Below are 13,125 nucleotides of genomic sequence, written 5' to 3' on the forward strand. Positions count from 1 at the left end.
TAGAGGGCATCAAGGAGAGTCGCCCCAAAGGTTTTTTTGAATTTTTCCACCCCTTCCGTCATCCCTGGCCTGTTTCAAAGAGACGTTTTTTTACACCCTCCCCTTTAGGGGGGTGAATTAACCCTTTCACATCCACCCCCTCCAATACAACTTTGCACACACCCAGAAGACACTTGAAGACTATTCCTCACGAAGTTTCACCGAAATCGGTTGAAAACTCTCATAGTTATGAGCATTTGAAAAATCGTTCCGGTTTGCTTGTCCGGTAGTATACCTGGTTATATTGCACACAAAAAACAGTTAAAATTTTTCCTTTTTCATTTTTTTGTCATATGTACCATTTACGAAAAAAACGCTGGCTAGTAATAGCCTGAACACCCTGTATACAGACTGATAGATAGAATAATAGATTGCCATTGAAGTTGTTTCGCAAGTAAACGATTCTATTGACCCCTAACTGCGATAAAGAACACAATTGCATAAGTGAGTGATGTTAGACGAGACGAACTGGAATAGACTGACCTTTCGAGTTTAGTTTTCGTGTGCGCTCGATTTGTTTCGTTACGTTTGATCGAATAGCTCTTTGGATCACCTTTTTTCGTGGGCGTCGGCCAATATGTCAACGAAGGAAGACAATAGGGTGGCTAAAAAGACAAGCTTGAAAGGCTGGAGCCTTTTTAGGGTCGCTGAATCCATTGATCCAGGTAGACAAATGCTTTATGATGAATGAGATATTGTTTGCAGGGGAAAATAATAGCACGTGTCAACCAAAGCAAATATATTCTTCTAGTACATGTCCAGAGAACATTTTATCCAATAGTGAAACATAATTGTTGACATCCTTTTTCAAAGTAGAGAAATAATAATAATAATAATGACATTATTGTTTAACTAGTACAAAGGAGCAAATTATATTGCGTAAATAATTTTTTTGCTAGTAAAATAGTGGAGTTAAGAAATAATTTTTAAAATAGATGTTTACATATTAATATCCATAATAAGATAGCATTTATTTAGATAAACTCGTTAAATATCCCACTATACCTGGTCATTTATTGTAGATAAATTATTTACTCAATATAAGTTGCTATTTGAACCAAATAACTTTTGTAAAATCGTTTCAAAATATACATATAAGTTGTCATTAATATAACCTTGAGTATACGGCTGTGTCAAATGAATTGTTTGCTGTTGTAAGAGTCTTGGTCGAAAGATAATATTGTAAAATCCTTAAAGTGAAACTATTTGAAATGATAGTCTTGAAGCACAAGTTGGAATAGAATCAGTGTTCAACGAGAAGACTCAAGGAGCAGAGTAGCTAAATATCTTTCTTAAAGTTGTAAGCACGGAATAGCATATATAAACTTTAGATGTTTCCAAAGTCTGGAGATAGCGAACATAATTTTCTCCTCGAGTACAGTTCCCCCCACATTTTCCAATAATTTAGTTACGTATTTTCCGATGTATATTTGACGTTTATGTCACTCACACAATGTCTCTGTAGTCATGTTTCATCAAGATGCAATTAGTAACCAAATTATTTGATTAATTGTGTGATGCTAATGTAATAATTTATCGAACTTTGAATTTATTATACTTGTGTTATAGTTACTTCAATTTATTATTGTAGAGAATCCAATAGTGTTGGAACATTCACAATTTAATTAAGTTCAATGGAACATTTAATCAGACGCTCATCTTGCCTATGAATATCATATTCCCACAACATCTATTCCCTATTTCAGAGTAATCAAAGCCTTCGTTATTTTCCAACCACCCTCGACTGCATGAATTTTATTTTATCTTTCAAACAAGATATTATTCCATGATTATATATAAGTCTATGAATTAATTAATACACAAACTGAATATTAAGTGGCTGAACTTGCTGGCTGCTAGATATCATCATAAAAAGAAATTATACGGAAATCTCATGAAACTACTTTAACAACTTGACGAGAACTGTTTTTATTTGATCTCCTAATTGATCACATTATGCATTAGGAAGTTAATGCACCCCAGAGGAACAGATTAGTCTAGAGAAATTTTCCTCGTGCTGAGAAATTAAATATCATACGTTTTCTCTACGCATATAAGGTTGTAAATGTTGTTACATTCGGCCCTGCCAAAACGCGTACTTTTATGAAACGTGACCGGATGGGCTATTCGAATTCCAAGAGGTGGATTCCGAATAACACGGACTACACATCAGCGAAACTGTTTTCAGCGATCAAACACCAATGGACACGCCAGACTCAAGGTCTGTTCCCATGGGCCAAGTGCGTTATGCGAGGATCTCATGATATACATACACTGAGGGACAATACTTAGAGGACACTTTTTGAAAACATGGAAGTTTTCAGCCGATTTTCGTGAAACTTCGTGAGAAGTAGTTTTGAAGTGTCCGCTGGGTGTGTGCAAAGTTCCATTGGCAAGGGTCGATGCGAAGGGGTTAATTCACCCCTGTAAGGAAGAAGGTGCAGAAAAATGGCATTTCTGAAGGGACCAAGGGTGACTGAAGGGGTTGAAAAAATCAAAAAAATCTTTGGAGCGACTCTCCTTGATGTCCTCTACAGAGTGCACCCCCTGGAATCCCTCTCGGACAAACCCCCCCCCCCCACGCCCCCCCCCCCCCAAAATCCACAATTTTTGGACAACAGTCCCGAATTTGGGCTCAATGCTGTTGAATTAATTGAATCTAAATATTGTATTTAGTCTGATAACAAAAATGAATCTGGCATTTCTTCTTTAAAGTCCTCGCGGCTCTTTAGTTCTTAGAAGTGCGAGACGATAAGCCTGTTAATATAAACACCCGTGCCGAAAACTTGAGTTCGACGGTTAGGGTGTCAGTTAGTTGAGAGACAACCTCGATGGTGAAGGCTACTACCTCTCTGAACCTCTAAGTGATAAATAAAATATCATTTAATATAAAACTATATTCTCATTTTATTTTTTGCTTCCGCCCATAATCTAACAAATGCATTCCCTGAAATCCCCTGATCTAGGAAATGCCAATGCTCACGCGATGCGCCTCATAGGCACCCCTTGGAAGAGCGGAATAGCTCATCATTTTTCAACCCCCTCCGTGAAAGGGCACTTCCACACCTCGGAGCGTGATGAAATTCACCAGGTTTGTTCTCGGCACGTTAAGGATTAATGTAAAAAAGACCCCGTTTCAAAAGCTGCTCCTGGAGCTGAACAGGAACGGCCTAAAATTAGGGGTGGTCCACTCGCAGCCATGGGGGTTGCCGCGTCGCGTGCCGCGCATGTCCCACGGTCTGAGGTATCGGGTCAAATACTGTTTTGATCTCATTACCCCACGTGGATAGTATTAACAAACGAAAACGTTGTTTTTTTGGAAAACCTACCTCCAAGTTTAAGCCCGTCTGCGGGGTGAACGAGTAACTCCACGTCAACCCCATTCGCGGATTCGGACGCGCAATTGCTTTATTAACAGGTCCCCAAAAAATCAGATTTTTTGAATCACGTTTTCGTTGTCAAATCGGCGCAGATTTGAAAGAGTAGTAAGTGGGCCGGACGAAGCCGGCATTCAGAAACGGAGCGATACGTTACCGATATCTTGCATCTGTACGTGCTTAACCCAGACCTGAATCCAATAGAATATGGGGTGGAACCTGTACTATTTGTTTTTTTTTCAAAGTTTACGGATTTATCTTTTGTTTCTTCTTTGAAGTTTAACAAGAAATTACAAAATTAAAGTTTTTGTTATTTATTTATGCAAAATGACTTTTTTTTATTGAACACTCAATTTTTATAATTTCCTCTATAATATTTAAGAAGAAGCAAACAAATTGAGTATTTCCTGGGTCGCATTTCCTGAATCAGGGGATTTCCGGGAATGCATTGAGCCCAAATTCGGGACTGTTGTCCAAAAATTGTGGATTTTGAGGGAGGTGAGGGTTGTGAGGGGTAAGTTTGTCCGAGAGGGATTCCAGGGGTTACACTCTGTAGAGGACATCAAGGAGAGTCGCTCCAAAGATTTTTTTGATTTTTTCAACCCCTTCAGTCACCCTTGGTCTCTTCAGAAATGCCATTTTTCTGTACCACCCTCTTTACGGGGGTGAATTAACCCCTTATCATCAACCCTTGCCAATGCAACTTTGCACACACCCAGAGGACACTTCAGAATTACTCTTCACGAAGATTCACGAAAATCGACTGAAAACTCCCATATTTACGACCGTATTGACAAAGTGTCAGCTTAACTGTGTCCCTGAGTGTATGTAGTTAGTTTATATACTCTACACAGAAATACTGCCTGAGTAGGTTTGGGGGCCTTTTTTTGGGTAGGAGGGGGCAATACTGATTATTGCTAATGTATCTACTCTCTCCATAAAAATACTGTCTAAGTAGGTTTGAAATAGTATTTACTAAAAATTATTTTATAATCTTCTTATTTTATGATCGACAGATTGCTATAATTTATTTTCTTAAAGTAGAAACTACGTGTGCATTTTTAATCTCCAAATTTCGATAAAACTCGATATACAGACAGAGCATTGAAAAAATATTAGACTTATACTTTTTTTAGCGATTGATGTGGATGATTAATATTCATGAAAGTTACTCTCGAAGTTGTAGATAAAAAACTGGTCCGGTTAAACATCTGAAAAAGTAACGGAGACAGAAAAAAAAGAGTCGAATAGGGATAAAGTTTGGTTTTCCAATGAGCAATCATAAAGTACGAGCAGAAATTTCAGCGAGCCATAGGCGGAGTTACCGAGTAGCGAATCAGATATATTTTTAAAGAGAAAATGAGTAGGAATATAAAGTTTATATACTCTACAGTTTCGATTATGCGTATTCAAGTACCAATACAGGAAAAATTAATTTGGAAAATCATTTTATGCATCGTGTGCTAGTACAATGATGAGAAGTTGGCTACCAGATCTGATTGGTTATTACACAATCTCTTTAATTATAATATTATATTAAAATATACACTGTACTGCAGAATTCTATAGTATAATCTAGGAGATTATACTACTACCAATAAGACCCACTGACAAACTTCTTATCTCTGCACAGTAGTTTTACGAGCATACTTTGGATAAAACGATTTTACAAAAACAAGATCAAGTATAAATTCAACAAATTTATTGCTGTATTAGATGTACATTCTAATTAATTTTCTCCATACGCGTTACTAGGTGTATATCGAAATTAATTTAATATTAAGTATTACTAATATTTGTTCAATGTTCCATTTGATTCAATTGGGTGATGTTCCACGTTGCAATTCTGATCTCGATTCGTGCAAGAAGTACATCTTCCTAGTAATGTTTACTTACCGAACCGTAAACGCAGACAGCCAATTAACACAAAGTACTCTCGTGAAGGATTCACCGATGCGCAATACGTACCTGAAACAAAATGGACGATGAGCATGTGTGTGTATGTGTTGAGTACGCGGATAAATTTGATTTATGTCATCGACGTTGAAAAGCCAACTGAAAAGTATTCCATGTCGAGGACAGATTGACGAGACGATCCATGAATAAATATATACGACGCCATACTTGATAATTTAGCGTCTCTTGACGTGGTTGCGCAAATTCTCTATCTTCTTGTCTGTCTGTATCGATATGAACACGAGTTACGACTTTGTTACCACCGATGGGCTGATGGTAAATCATTAATTGCCGCAAATCCGGAGAATCAGTGGTTGAAAAACGAGAAGAAAGAAATGTTCGATACGGTTCGAAATGTGGTTAATTATTTCACTGGTGAATTACTCAGTGGTCGTTTCCGCACTGAATTAATTTCGCAATTTATCTTTTAGTGATTATAACTTTTAATTTTCATTGAATTATTAGAGCTAGGAGGTCTGGGAAAAAATTAAATAAATAAGTGAAAGATTGTAGAGAGTTGTAGGTAAAAGCTGAAGCATCATTTGGTGTTCTCTTTAATTTCATAAATCTATAGATTGTTTTAATGTGTTGACACATATACGTGTTCCATCGTTAGAACGTTCTAGGTCTCAGGGCCACATCGGCAGAGTCACAAAAACGCATATTCTTTCGAATTACGTGTTCTCGTGCCATTGGAAGTAATCGATCGTACGATGTCTATCGACCAATGACATGAGGGCTTCCATCGGCGACACGCTGTTGGGCTGTCGGTGTGGCCCAATAGTCGAGCAAGATTTTTCGAACCGTGCATGTCGGTTTACGCTGCCTTTGAAATACATGTCGACTATCGTCTATAGCGCTTCGTTCAATGTTTTATGTGTACCACTTGTTCCATTTCAAAATAAATCTGATGTCCATTTCGTACAATATCCTAAGTGTCGTTCCTCGATTCCGTCTACATTGCGCACGTATATGCATAAACACAATGAGAATTAATACATTCAAATATAGGACAAATTGGTTAGAATTAATGTTATATCCTGTGAGATTTATAAGGCCATTTTAGTATAAAAATAAAAAAAAATTTTTAATTTTTTAAAATAAAAAATTAATTAAAAAAAATTTCTTTTTAATACAAAAATAATATTTGTTTATTTTTAATTTTATGTTCATAATCATATTTAGACCTTTACAACTGCAAGATAAGAATATTCCAAACCAATTTTATTGTCTAAAATTCGAAACGTTTTATTTTGAGGTTCAACGTGAAAGAAATAATAGTAATTCGTGAGCAACAACTGTTACAGAATTGTAATACTTCGAGGATTATAGCTCCTGTATAAAGGGTATTATACCGAGGCTTTACTTTAATCTCTGGATTTATTGGAGCCATATTTCATATATGTAGTCTCTTTAGGAATTAGAATTGTTACAAAATACAGCAAAAGTCAGCAATCCAGAGGCTTACAGAATTTAGTAAAACGATCTCCATTTGTATTGTACTTTTAAACAATATCCTGCATTTCTATTCCTTTTGTTTTTTAAAATAATAAAGTTAATTACATCTCCTAGAAATTTAATATCGAGTGATATTAAACAAATAGGTTTATCAATGCTTACATATAGTTTCTATTCGTAAATGTGTTTATTAATAAATCCTATTTATTATTTTATCTTGAAGAAATAGAAAAACGTGTCTTCCTTCGTACATTTGATTGTACAGTTAAATTGTTCGTGTAATGTGAAATATTTTGTTTTGTAATGAAAATTGTTATTTTTAGGCAGAGAGAGTAAGATGGTAGAGAAACATGTCTTTATTTATATATATACATATTATGTACCAGTAGACTATTTATCTAAAATAATATGTACAATAATCTTTGCACAGACAGTAACGTAACTGTACAATGTACATAATATATGCATATATACATAGTTTAATTAGACTTAACAATTTTATTATTATGCAAAATTCAAGCTGATAATATTTTTCTTCCACCATTGTTAGGATTTCATGATGTCTACTATCTACAGTTATTGATCAATTTGTTCAATTCGTCAAGTGTTTGATATCGCCTACAGAATCGAGTCGTTTGTGAACGATAATGGTCGACGAATTCTTCGCCTAACAATTATTGCAACTAAACGAGAATCCTCCAAATTATTGATCTCTATCTTGCGGTTTGTTAAACAGGCTCCATAGAAGTTCATCGAGCCAATTACGATTCACAAACTAACAAGCCGCTGTCGGTTTCGTAACTTTTCATTGCATTGCTGCGGCTAATTCCTTCGAGTACGTCCGCGATAACCCAAATTCCCACGGCTGCAACATTTGCCACATAATTTTGCGAGATTACATTACTCGGCGTAGTTATGGCAGAGGGTAATTAAATACCCCGAGCCAATGGAGTACAATTTTCTCACCAGCTGCAGCGACTGGCCGGCGCCGGGTAATCGTCGCGATAAAACAATTATTTCCATTAATTAGCCTCCCGTAATCGAATTTAGCAATAACAGTGCATATTGCACTTTTATTCCAGTCGTGATTTGCTTTTTTTTTTAATTTTTGCTTCTTCTTTTCATTTTTTTTTTTTAGATTTATTAAAATGTAACTTGTTTTATATAAAGCACATGGTCACGAGGTCAAGTGTTATATACAATTACAACTTCATCCCTTAAGAAGGTAGGAAGGTCTTTTCTTCAACCAGTTTCGTGGCAGTTTTCATGATTTTTTTGTAGACGAAGTACATGATATAAATTTTGTAAATTTAGTACGTTTATTTATACATACATATATAGATGTATATATAGATTTGCTGACTTTTACTTTTTCTTTTTTCTTTCCAGAATTACTAAGATATAACTTGTTTTATACATGACAGGATTATAACACCACGTAAGTTGGATAAGTATATTTAATTAACAAGAATATGAATACATATATATATGTATTCATATATATAAAGATAGAGCACATGTTAATGGTAACAGCTCGTGATGCGGACTAACCTAAACGAACGTCGCGAGGACGTGCGTAGAGTATGGAACAAAAGACAATAGTCTACGACGTACATCGCGGCGCTCAAATCAAACTGAACATATATGGATTGCTTTCTCACAATACACATGTATATGAACAAGTTATATGTACATACTTACGAATATATGTATATTATATATTATGTACTTTTATGTATTGTATATAATATTTCGGAAGACACGTACTTTGATCATCGGATAGATAAATTCAGACTAATTAATAAGCACGGTTTGTACTGTGCATAATTCAATGTTTATTTACCTTTAGTGACACTCTTGAACGATTACAGGAGCGGTGTACCAAAGCAGAGAAGATACGAAATAATGTGAAAAGTGCCTTGAAGCAATATATTTTCTATTACGATCAGCCTGTGTAACCATGAAAGGCCTTCAGCTACAGGTCATTGTATTCGTCTTGAAACGCTCTGTGGGATCGAAAGGTAAGAAACAGAATAAACACTGTGTGGCTCCGTGAATTCCGTTCCTCACATTTTTATTATGGTAATCTTTATAACAGACAACGATACCACTCATGGTGAGGACTGCACTGGAATGCTGGTCGCGCTCGACCATCGTCTCTTAAAAAGGGCATTCAGGAAACGGGAAAGAAAATTCGGTAGAAAAAAAAGAAAGGAATAGGAGAAAATCAGAATATTGTTTGTAATGTGGATAAGGATAGCGGAAGAATATCATAAATAAATTACTGAAGTGGTCTTGATTGACTGTTTTATTTTCTACCTTTAAAAGTAAACGAATTAGTCAGGTGGCCTGTTTTAAATCTCCCACGCTGTATATACAAAATAAACAGTTTTAGCTTGATCGATTCTGAAATTTGTGGTGTAATTTAATGAAAATGTTTCAAAGACCTTAAGTAACAAGAATACTAACAAAAAAGGAGTACCCCGTGATTTCTAGTCTGGTCTTTGTTTTCAGTTTTGTGAAATATGAACTTACACGTGTTTTAAAGGTGTAGTTCGATGTCCTTGAAGTAAAACATGTCAGAGTCTTCCACGCCAAATCGATCACTTTTTTTGGTAAATGTCTAAGATTTGGTTTCAATTTTGTGGGCGGTGTTGAAGTGATCATTTTGCTCGTTTCGAAACCGTTTGAGAAATACAACCATTCAAATATTGCGATTTCTTTCTCTGGAACTGTTCATCTTTTTGACCTGCTTTCTTTTTTATTTTAATCCGGAGGGAGTGCTCTTTCTGAATATATTTTTATTTGGAACAGATTTGATTTTCGCAATATTAAAAATTATAATTAAATTCTTATTTTGCAAATATCACCTCGAGGTCACATTTTTAAAAATCCGATAAAATTATCATTGCATTCCTTGAAGTTTTCTCTACGTAATAGCTAAGTTTCATTCTGGCGTTCTTTCGATTAGCGTCGTAATAAAATATTAAAGACAGCCACCTTGTACCGCATCATGTAGACGGCTGTGCGGTTCGCTATTACAGTCGGCTGACCGAACGGATATTACTCTACACCTATTAATAAATGAAGTCGACAAAATTCCGTTTTTTATGATTGAAAATAATTTTATTTTCGAAACAAGGTGGATGCTAACGGGGAAATGTAACGTTTGTGACATACAATGAAAAATGGATAGAGACAGGGACAAATGGATAAATATAAGATACTGGAAAATGCGGGGGGTGCTAACGGGGAAATGTAACGTTCGTGACATACAGTGAAGCATGAATACAGACAGGGACAAATAAATAAATATGAGATACTGGAATACGGTGGTGCTAACGGAGGAAAGCTTTTCACTATGTTTGATTTTCAATCTCTTGATTCTTACGACGAGCGTGAAATCTGTTAATTTTTTTTAATGCCTAAATCCTACAATTTATACTCATAAAAACATGTTAATAATCCACTCTTAGCCAATGATATTTTCTTAGATTTTTTCTATGCTAAATCGATCATTTTTTTTCTTAAATATCTCCAATTTTGTACAAAATGGGATATGATATAGTTTACGTGAATGTAGGGGTGATTTACATAGTCTTTTTAATTAGTTTGAAATCGTTATGAGAATCTAAGGTTTTAAATTTTTAATTTAAATTTATATAGGATCTTTTTTTTATTAGGAATTGACAAGGAAAAACAATTGTGTTACTCTGAAAAGTAGAGATTTTACATTGAGATCATCAGATTATCAGATTATCATCAGATATATCAGATCATGAGATTATCAGATTACCCTGATATTTATATTATTTACAATATTTACAACCTACCTGAAAAGTAGAGAAACGACAATTAAAGTTTTTATATTGTCTAACGACAATTCCTCTCCTTTCCTTACTTTTGACGAAATTTATTTCTCCTTAACTGCACCTCACTAAAACACGTGTCTTTCTATTTCTAACCTCGTTCAGTCGCGCACCCCAGAGCGCGGCAAAATTCAAGTTTTGGAAAATATATTTTCCTTACATTTATGTGGAGGCTCTAATTTCACGCATACTACAATATATTTAATTTAGAACAAAATCCGAGGCATCGATCAAAAAAAGTGATTTATTTGGCGTGGAATGACCCGCCAACGATTCCAACGTTAATTGCAATTCCGTATTGCGTTAGGTTCGTTCGCGGTGCGTTGGCCCGTGGTTTAGAATTGCTGGTAATTAAGCCGCGGGATTTTCGTAAGTCGGATTATCGCTGTAATCGAAGCAATAAAGCTAGCATTAATCTCCTGTGAAATGCAGGCGCGCAGCTCTTTCCGTTTGCGCTCGATATTCTAAAGGCGAGCCATAAGAGCGAACGCTACCAAAAGTTTTCATTTGTTTAATAACTTTGATAACTTCGTCCGATTCCCACAAGGAGCAGGCGGATCGGTTGCCTTCCGTTTAACTTCAGGCACAGACATTAATCAATTTCCTGGTCTTGGAATATTATGGAAATGAAAGATTCTCCAAGAGGTCCTGCAGGATTTTACTTTTTAATCAAACACAAATGGTATGGAATATACCTGATATTTACACAAATTTTTACACCGATTTTTATGCAATTTAAACGTAAAAGATAGTGTCGTTAAAAGAGTGTTGTTAACGTAAACGTTAACGTAAACGGAAAAAGATAGTGTCGTTAAAAAATACGGTTTCTTTTTGGTGGATATTCTTGTTGCTTAAGGTCTTTAAAATATTTCTATGAAATTATATCAAACAACTTCTCAATTTGTGAATGTTATAACAGTTTATATTGTATATATAAACGTACCAAATTCCATATATTTATGTCAAGGTCTTTGTCTGTAAAAATATCACGAAGATTGCCTCGAACCTGGTCAAAAGAAAAGAGTATCCCCTAAGTAAAGTATGAATAATATTAATTATATCCAATTTTTAGATCGATGTTTGTATAATTAAACGTGAAAAATGATAGCGCTCAAGTGCCCTCCGTAACTGAGTTGTTATTAACAAACAAAATCCTGAACTTCCTTTTGGAAATCTTTTGTGAACGATGTTTTATTTGCATTAGCTTAATAGTTCCCTCTAAAACAAAATTAAGTTTATTTACAGTCTGTCATATGTTATTCCAAGGTTCATTACGTTCCACTACGAAATCAGGTTTCGCTTGATAATATTGAAAATTGATTTATACGGTTAGTCTAGGAGCTTGCTTGTGTGGAAATACCACCTGTCAATACAAGCATACCTAGATGATTTCGTACACTATAAATTCAGTTTAATTAGTTAGATTGCTGCATAGACGACGATAGTTTCCTGGTTCTCTTGATTTGTATTTGCATAGTTATTTTATTAGTGCATTCCATTTCATTATACAACGAAGAAACAGAGAGTTACAAGCACAAATTGGAAGCAATGTAAACCAAAGCAGTAAATTACATGCAAACCTAAATTACTATATCTACAGATGTAACTACAATGATTACAAACTGCAAATATATTTTGTATACACAAACTAGACATTTAGTTGCCGTAGTATGAATTGTTTCTAAGTTTAGTTTGCATTTTTTCAGAAGGAAAAAGTGACTTTTGTTGATAAATTTAAATTTTCCATGATCTGTCTATGACTTCAAGGGTAGTTTATTATGATGTAAGAGGCCGCTGACCATCAAACAGGTCCCAACTGTTTGAACTACGGCGAAATGCGTTGGGCGTAGCCGATGCGATGATGACTCGCATCACTATTCGTCGAACTCGCCTCGAGACCAGTCGCGTCGACGGAGTTTCGATTTTTATGTATTCTTTACGTTTTATGTGTTTATATGTCGTATGCTAAATACTTTAGTCTAAATAATAATATACAGCGAGTGTAGAATGTATCCGTACAGCGACCAATTTCCTAAAAAACTTTTGTGTGAAATTGTAATTTCTTAACTTCTTTTTTCATAATCAATGATATTTTACATATTCTTGGAAATCTCTAAGATATATATAGTCCAAACAACATTTGCTAGTTAATATAATTTGTGAAAGTAACAAAAAAAAAATGCGAAAAGTGGGTAAAAGTATAGAAGCAATCAGTATTTGTATGATTCCTATGACGAACCATTTACAGTAGAGTTTTTAACGTAAACACATTAGTTTATTGCTCCGTACGAATGAAAAAACATCAAATTTCCAGGAAAGTACTTTTAAAAATAGCTCTAATAGAGGAATTAAAGAAGATCTCACTTCGAATAACTAATAATTTAGTTAATATAACGCTTAGAAGAGTTGCAATAATTATAAAATCA

At 34.9% G+C, this 13,125-nt stretch overlaps 1 protein-coding gene across 4 annotated transcripts in view; it reads right to left on the reverse strand.

The window, feature by feature from the left end:
• LOC128888581 (slit homolog 3 protein) overlaps positions 1–13,125 on the reverse strand; it is a 362,389-nt gene that overhangs the window by 213,107 nt on the left and 136,157 nt on the right. For 2 of the 4 annotated variants that reach the window (XM_054145575.1, XM_054145580.1), the window contains one exon: positions 5,313–5,384. The exons of the other annotated variants lie outside the window; for them this stretch is intronic. The gene's annotated coding sequence lies outside the window, so the exon portion shown is untranslated. The remainder of the gene's footprint in view (positions 1–5,312; positions 5,385–13,125) is intronic. 4 annotated transcript variants of the gene reach the window in all.

This window comes from Hylaeus anthracinus, unplaced genomic scaffold (assembly GCF_026225885.1).
Source record: "Hylaeus anthracinus isolate JK02 unplaced genomic scaffold, UHH_iyHylAnth1.0_haploid 11994, whole genome shotgun sequence".
NCBI lineage: Eukaryota > Metazoa > Arthropoda > Insecta > Hymenoptera > Colletidae > Hylaeus > Hylaeus anthracinus.